Source organism: Sapajus apella, unplaced genomic scaffold, assembly GCF_009761245.1.
Source record: "Sapajus apella isolate SASKATOON/1434 unplaced genomic scaffold, GSC_monkey_1.0 scaffold24, whole genome shotgun sequence".
Lineage (NCBI taxonomy): Eukaryota > Metazoa > Chordata > Mammalia > Primates > Cebidae > Sapajus > Sapajus apella.
In genome coordinates this window covers 20,718,183-20,726,981 of record NW_022436964.1, presented here as the reverse complement: position 1 = coordinate 20,726,981, position 8,799 = coordinate 20,718,183, and the positions used below count along the sequence as shown (strand labels likewise).

The following is an 8,799-nucleotide window of genomic DNA, read 5'->3' as shown; positions in this document are numbered from 1 at the left end:
TTTCTTATGTACTGCTTTGACTTGGACATACTCCCATAAAATAAGTTATAATATTGTCATGTTAACACTTGTTTCAGGTCTGATCCCTACAGACTAGTTCTGCTATCACTAACACCAGTAGAGTAAGTATCTGATATACAGCAGGTGCTTGAAAATATATAAAATATATGTGGAATAAATAAATGGACAAATAACTGTATACATTAAATGTTAAAATGTGGCAATGGCCTCAGTATTCCAAATTTTGAGGCTTTTTACACAATTGCAATTTAGGTAGACCACTCTTAAATATCAGAACAAATTGCTCCACCAGCAAGTGGAAGCAGGGATTTCTGTGCAAAAGCCAGCCAAAATCAAGCTTTCAACACAGATGGGCTCTGACAATAAGCCCAATAGGTTTGCATCACTTAGAGCTAAGTAGTTCTTTTTAGGGATCTAGAAATGAAGGCCTAGCTAAACATACTTCTGACTTCATAGTTTCACCTTATGTAAATCATTTCTCAGTATCCAAATGAGTTGGCAAAAAAAGGAGTTCATATATATATATATATATATATATATTTTTAAATTGGAACGCTTCACGAATTTGCATGTCATCCTTGCGCAGGGGCCATGCTAATCTTCTCTGTATCGTTCCAATTTTAGTATATGTGCTGCCGAAGCGAGCACAGGAGTTCATATTTTATCACGGCACGCCCTTCCAGGAATTTCAGTAGTTGGCTGTAAATCTCTGTATGTGTTAACTTAGAAACTTCTCTATGAAACCTCATTTTATTTATGTATTTGTTTTTGAGATAGAGTCTCGCTCTATTGCCTAGACTGGATTGAAGTGGCTTGATCTCTGCTCACTGCAACTTCTGTTTCCCAGATTCAAGTGGTTTCTTCCACCTGAGCCTCCTGCGTAGCTGGGACTACAGGTGTGTGCTACCATGCCTGGCTAATTTTTGTATTTTTAGTAGAGACGGGGTTTCACTATGTTGGCCAGGCTGGTCTCAAACTCCTGACCTCAGGTGATCTGCCTGCCTGGCCTCCCAAAGTGTTGGGATTACATGTATGAGCCACCATGCCTGGACATTTTAGATTAAGATCATGATAATCAGAGCAACATTTGTATAGCTCCATAGCTGAACTATTTTCTGGGCATATTGAGTAAAACAATTCTCCTTTGTAGATAGGTAAGGGTTCTAAATACCTGGGAAGCAGGCTTCTGTGAACCAGGCTGGGACTTGAACTCTCATTGCTTACACTGTGTTAGAAAACATAATCTGTCTTTCAAACAATGATTTTACAAACATTTTTGGAACACAAAACTTGTGTATGTAGTTCTCAACAAAGTTACATGGCTCCCTATTGCCGCTGAACATCTGAACTTTAAACCTGGCATTTGAAGACTTCCTACCTATCCAGACTTACCTCTCATAATGCTCCACATAGCTGTGTTATGGCCAAACTGAACTACATGTGCTTAGTCAGCCTACAATGCTTTCTTGCTGCTATGCATTTGTTCATGCTGTCCCCCAACTTTTGTTTGTTAAAAGCCTACCCTAGCTTTAAGAATCAACTGGCCTTTCCTGATCAATTAAAAATGACCGCTTCTTCCTGTAAGTACTAAAGGTACTTTATCATTTAAAAATGATGACAGTTGTCATTTATTGGCAACTCCTATACACTGACCTTTGCACGAGGCACTTTACAAACATTGTTTAATATAATCATCATGGCATTGTATGGGGATAGGCATTAATTTCAGATGTGTCTCTTTCGTGGCACTCTCCCTTTCTCTACTGACTTGCCAAATGCACAGGAGAACAATGTTTGAGTGCAGAAGTCAGCAAACTGGCTCACGGGGCAAATCGGTCCTGCTGCCTGCTTTTGTAAAGCAAGTTTTACTGGAACACAGCCATGTCCATTCATGTACATATTATCTATGGCTGCTTTTGTGCTACGGTGGCAGAGTTAAATAGTTGTGACAGAGACCATAGCGCACACGAAGCCTAAAATACTTACTATATGGCTTTTTTTTTTTTTAAACAGAATTTTGCTCTTGTTGCCCAGGCTGGAATGCAATGTTGCCATCTAGGCTCACTGCAACTTCCACCTCCTGGGTTCAAGCGATTCTCCTGCCTCAGCCTCCCAAGTAGCTGGGATTACAGGTGTGCGCCACCATGCCTGGCTAATTTTGTACTTTTAGTAGAGATGGGGTTTCACCATGTCTGTCAGGCTGGTCTTGAACTCCTGACCTCAAGTGATCCACCCACCTCAGCCTCCCAAAGTGCTAGGATTACAGATGTGAGCCACCCCACCCAGCCCTACATGGCTTTTTACAGAAAACATTTGCCAACCACTGAACTAAGTATGGTGGAACCACAGGATAAAAAGATCCTGACTCCCTGATTGACTAGGTAGAGCAAAACTCCCCATCCCCCCAATCATCCTACCAATCTACACTGACCTGTAATACAAGTAAGAAACAAGTTTTTATTCTGTTAATACACCGAAACCTCCTAGTTATTTTTTCCTGTATGTAGCCTGGCTTCACTAATAGAAGAGCAAAGTAAGGTTGCTAACTATCTGGAAGGCAACCAAACAATTCCTCTATCCATGATTCACGAATATGTGAAAGTTATTGCTAAATTATTCCATTGGCATCAAATGTCTTTTAAAATTAGAGGAGGATAAGGGAAATTCTAAGACCTCAAAATTTTGTGCCTTTTGTTTTATGGAATGTGCCCCACAAAATAACTTTCATGAAGTGAGTGGTGATTGGGTTGCTGGTGATTTAACTGAGTCAGTAAGAACTGTAGCAAAAAAGACACAACAATTTCTGATCCATGTATTTTGCTGGGGTTCAATTGAGGAAGGAAAGATGTACAAAATGTGTGAAGCTCTTCTGTATGCCAGGATCCTCCAGAGTTAGAGGAACTGAAACTGAGGAGCAGATATTCATTTCTCATAGCTTCTCTCTTGGAAGAGCAGTTTGTGACATCCTTTTATTTCTTTAATGAGAAATGAACCCAGAGATAAATATGAACTTTCCCATGGTCTCTGGCATGCTGAAAGTGACTACAGTGCCCAAATGGTAATTTGAATTAAGTAAACAACATTTATCTGCTTATCTTTGGATTGTATTTTCTTTGAAAGGAGAATAGCATTGTTAGTAATTTATACATTCTCCAGTGGCCATGGGGCACCTAACCATTGCCTTCCTATGTTCTGATAAATCAAAGAACAACTAGCAAGAGGATAGATATCTTCATTCTGTGAGATATCTATCCTCTTGCTAGTTGTTCTTTGATTTATCAGAACATAGTGATCTTGAAACCATAAAGCCAGTTATAAATTAACTGATCCTAGCTTCTCAGTTTCATGGAATCATCAAAGTTCAAGTTGGATAACTATTGCTAAGATTATTTATGAGGGCCCTGCCCAAATATTTTCCATGGAAGACATAAGCACAGGTAACTACTGGCAACAGTGCAGCTTCTCAGCTGATCTCCCTTTCATCTGGACTGGGGGCTGCAAAGTGGTATCCACAATCTGCATTCCTCCTGCAGATATGTTATGCATGATCCATATAGTATTTCAAAATCAGAAAAACTTAACACAAAAATGGAGCTTTGAACTTCTCTAAAAAAAATAGGATGACCTAAAAATACTGGACCCATAGTCTCATGCATTAATGATAAGTTGGATCTAGAAATAGATGGGCATGCGCCCTCTAGCTTGGTGTGGTTTCCAATGCCCTCTCTTACCTTAGCTTTGGCCTGCTAGTTCTTACATTTCCTTACTGGAATCTGTAGGCATCTCATTCCTGGATCTCATTCCTGTGCTCCTTGCTGTCTCCTCTGCTTGTCTCAAAGTTTTGTTTGTTTTTTGGGGTGTGTGTGTGTGTGTGTGTGTGTGTATGTCTTTTAATAGAAAGAGGACAGAATTTGGATTCAGATAACCTGTATTGGCATCTTAGATCTACCATTTTTTGACCCTGAACACAAGTTATTTGATGTCTCTAGTTTCCTTGTCTGTAAAATACCTAAAGCAAAAGATGGAGTATTCAGAACATTAGCCAAGGTAATGCCTGAAAAACCTGCTTTAGATTCAGGCCTTCATCTTTTCCTGTAGGGCCACTGCATCAGTCTTCACCTTGGTCACCCTGCATACAGTTTCATCACTCCTCAATTCCATAATTTTAAATGTTTTGTTTAGTTTAGAAATGTGTTGAACACTCACTCTGTGTCTGATGCAGAGCTGGGGATTCAATGTTTGGTGAAAACAGACTCAGTCTGTATCCTCATGAACCTTACAGTGTTACTAGGGGAGGCAGAATTAATCAAATAGTCACACACACAGAAGTAAAATTGTCATGGGGTCCAGAACTATGAAGTGGATGACCTCACCATTAAGAGAACATGTGACAAGATTCTTGACAAGGCCAGGGGGTCAGACAAGGCTCTTGTGGGGAGCATTGCTAAGATGAATTCTGAAGGTAAGAAGAAATTGTTCAGCTGGAGAGGGGTGAGAAGAATATTCTAGGCAGTAGGAACCACATATGCAAAGGCTCTGTGGGAAGAGAAAACATGGAAAACACAAGGCACTAGAAGAAATTTGGTGGGTCAAGAGGAGAGGGAATAAGGAAAATTGGGGGCATGAGACTGGAGAGAGAGAGAGGTAGGGGCCAAATCACATTGCCGGTGATGCTCAGGAACTTTACCATCTTAAGAATAGTGGGTTGTAGATGTGTGACTTGCCTCCAAGGCATCTACAACCATCTGATCTTTGACAAACCTGACAAAAACAAGCAATGGGGAAAAGATTCCCTGTTTAATAAATGGTGTTGGGATAACTGGCTAGCCATGTGCAGAAAACAGAAGCTGGACCTCTTCCTGACGCCTTACATTAAAATTAACTCCAGATGGATTAAAGACAAACATAAGACCTAACACCATAAAAACCCTAGAAGAAAATGTAGGCGAAGCCATTCAGGACAAAGGCATAGGCAAGGACTTAATGACCAAAACATTCAAAATCATTGGCAATAAAAGCCAAAATAGACAAATGGGATCTAATTAAACTCCAGAGCTTCTGCACAGCAAAAGAAACAATCATTAGAGTGAACCAGCAACCAACAGAATGGGAAAAAATTTTTGCAATCTAGCCATCTGACAAAGGGCTAATATCCAGAATCTACAAAGAATTAAACCAGATTTACAAGAAAAAAACCCATTCAAAAGTGGGCAAAGGACATAAAGAGACACTTTTCAAAAGAAGACATATATGAGGCCAACAAACATGAAAAAATGCTCATCATCACTGGTCATTAGAGAAATGCAAATCAAAACCACATTGAGATATATCTCACACCAGTTAGAATGGTGATCATTAAAAAATCTGGAGACAACAGATGCTGGAGAAGATGTGGAGAAATAGGAACACTTTTACACTGTTGGTGGGAGTGTAAATTAGTTCAACCATTGTGGAAGACAGTGTGGCAATTCCTCAAGGACCTAGAAATAGAAATTCCATTTGACCCAGCAATCCCATTACTGGGTATATATCCAAAGGATTATAAGTCGTTCTATTAGAAAGATACATGCACACGTATGTTCATCGCAGCACTGTTTACAATGGCAAAGACCTGGAACCAACCCAAATGCCCATGGATGATAGACTGGACAAGAAAAATGTAGCACATATACACAGTGGAATACTAGGCAGCCATAAAAAAGGATGAGTTCATGTCCTTTATAGGGACATGGATGAATCTGGAAACCATCGTTCTAAGCAAACGGACACAAGAACAGAAAATCAGACACCACATGTTCTCACTCATAGGCGGGTGTTGAACAATGAGAACACATGGACACAGGAAGGGGAGCATCACACACTGGGGGCTGTTGGTGGGGACTAAGGGAGGGAAAGCAAGGGGTAGGGAGGTTGGCGGGAGGGATAACATGGGAGAAATGCCAGATACAGGTGATGGGGGGATGGAGACACCAGGCCACATTGCCATGTATGCAACAATCCTGCATGATCTGCACATGTACCCCAGAACCTAAGGTACAAAAAAAAAATGTATATATATGTATATATATGTATATATATATGTGTATATATATATATATATAAAAGAATAGTGGAAAAGCCACAAAAGATTTCAGTGAAGGGTAGGTGCAACATGATTAAATTTCCTTTATGAAAAGATAACTCTATCTGGAGTGTGGAAATCAGATGGGAAGAGATATTAGGTTGAACCCTATGAAATTGCCACTTCCAGACTGTTTTGGACTTACAAGACAGCAATTTTATATGGTACCACCTGATAGAGTAGATGCAGGGTAGACCAGTTTAGGAGTCTGGTGAGAGATGATAGTGGTTTGAACTACAATGAGGTTTTGGAAATGGGCAGATTGGGCAGATCTTTAGAAGGTAAAATCAATGAGCCTTAGTGATGAATTGGTGTGGGGGTGTCAAGGACAACTCCTCGGCTCATGTGCCTTAATGGGAAGCGGTGTCATTCATGAGTAGGGTACATTGGCAGATGAACAGGTTTGGTAGACAGGAATTACTTCCCTTTAGCTGAAAGTGCCTTTGCAACAACTAAGAGGAGATGGTCTCTCAAGTGTCTCTATAGAAATATCTTGCCTTGGCTTTTGCTGGATTCCTAGGGCTTTAAATGACCCTGTATGCTATGTTAAATTAACAGTTTAAGATTCTACACCATGAAAGTTTTATAAATTCAGACCCCAGACTTGTGAGTAGTACAGGCTCAGAGGTTGATTTTCATTGGTGATTTTTTTTTTATTCTTCCAAAACCACAAATAATAGCTTGTTTATGCAGATAGCTCAATTTTATTCTTTCCCTCTTTTAGGCCTGAACTGACTTTTTTTTTTTTTTTTTTTTTTTGAGACAGAGTCTTGCTCTGTCGCCCAGGCTGGAGTGCAGTGGTACAATCTTGATTCACTGCAACCTCCACCTCCCAGGTTCAAGCAGTTTTTGTACCTCAGCCTCCAAAGTAGCTGGAACTTCAGGTGCTTGCCACCAAGCCTGGCTAATTTTTGTATTTTTAATAGAAATGGGGTTTTGCCATGTTGATGAGGCTGGTCTCCAACTCCTGCCCTCAAATGATCCTCCCACCTCGACCTCCGAAAGTGCTGGGATTACAGGCATGAACCACCACGCCTGGCCTTATTTTATTTAATTATTTATGTTTTGGTAGGCATGAGAAACCTAGCTCTCTTGCCCTAGGGGGTCTATATTACCATAAGAAACTCTTATGGTCTCCTCCTGTTATCAGCTCATATTTATTTCTCTGATTTGATTTCATGCTATTCCTGGCACTGGACATTTCTCCTTTTCTGATTGAACTTAGTTATGTGAAAAATATTTTTACTATATTTTGTTCAGGATTTCTGTGTTGTAAGGGGCCTGTTTATGCCAAGTCAGTGGTCTGAGTGGTCAGCAGCAACCTACTAAATTTCCTACATATATTAGTACAATTATTTTCTAATCAGAAGATGACATACTGTTATGCCATTTTTTTTTTTTGATGGAGTCTTGCTCCATCACCCAGGCTTCAGTGCAGTGGCACAGTCTCAGCTCACTGCAACCTCTGCTTCCTGGATTCAAGTGATTCTCGCACCTCAGCCTCCTGAGTAGCTGGAATTACTGCATACCACCACACCCGGCTAAGTTTTATATTTTTTGTGGAGACAGGGTTTCACCATGTTGGCCTGGTTGGTCTCAAACTCTTGGTCTCAAGTGATCCCCTGCCTCAGCTTCCCAAAGTGCTGGGATTATAGGCATGAGTGATCGTGCCTGGCCACTGTTGGGCCATTTGACATAAGTATGCATCTTTTGTCACACGGTGGGGAAATCCTGCAGACCAGTTGTTATCTGGGACTGGGCTTCAGGCTCAAGGAATATAAAAGTGTGTATATATCCTGAGCGCTGAGCTTGTAGTTTGATGTCGGATAGAAGCTGCTTTGCAGGACCTTTGGAAGGACATCACTGATTCCCACCCCTTACCACAGTGTCTGGCATCTAATAGTCACTAAATAAATGTCTGTGTCATTGAATTGAAATGGAAGCAATTATAAGTGGAGAAGATGGGAATTCTTGCTGTGTCCTTCATGCTGATGTAAAAATCCTGGGATTGGAACAGAGAATTGCAATCAGGATGGTTTTTCCAAACCCCAGAATGATTTGTATTCTCAATGGAGCATCCATCTTACTATTCCAAGCCTCTTACCCATGTATAAAATATAGATGGCAATGGTGCTGTCTGAAGTTCTTAGATAAAACTTTTATGGATAATTCACTTTCATTCACGTATTATACACTGATTATATGCAAAGTTTTTGTGCTAGATTCTATCAGGTACAAAATGGTGACTAAGACCCAGGCTCTACTCTCTGTCTTCATCTACTCTACAGTTTAACTGCAGTGGATGTGGACAAAAGTTCATAAGTAACTGACGTCAAAGTAATGATTCCTTATCAGATACTCTCAATGTGCCAGGAACTGTGCTGAGACTTTTACATGGATCAGCTCATTTAACCCTTACACAACCCTGTGATGTGGGAACTGTTATTGTCTCCATTTTACCAATGAGAGAACTGATGCACAGAAAAGTTAAGAAACTTACACAAGGTCACAAAGCAAGAAAGAGACAGAGCCAGGACTGAAACCCAGTCATTCTTGTTTCAGACCTCAAAGGTTCAAATATTTTGTTATACCAGTCATTCTTGTTTCAGACCTCAAAGATTCAAATATTTTGCTACACAGTTGCCCAAATAATCCAT

At 40.3% G+C, this 8,799-nt stretch overlaps 1 non-coding gene across 1 annotated transcript; it reads right to left on the bottom strand.

Moving 5' to 3' along the window:
• Positions 1 to 562: 562 nt before the first annotated feature.
• Positions 563 to 669, bottom strand: LOC116559923. The gene has a single exon (XR_004272693.1). It is a non-coding gene; the product is annotated as a U6 spliceosomal RNA (small nuclear RNA).
• Between the last annotated feature and the right edge of the window lie 8,130 nt (positions 670 to 8,799).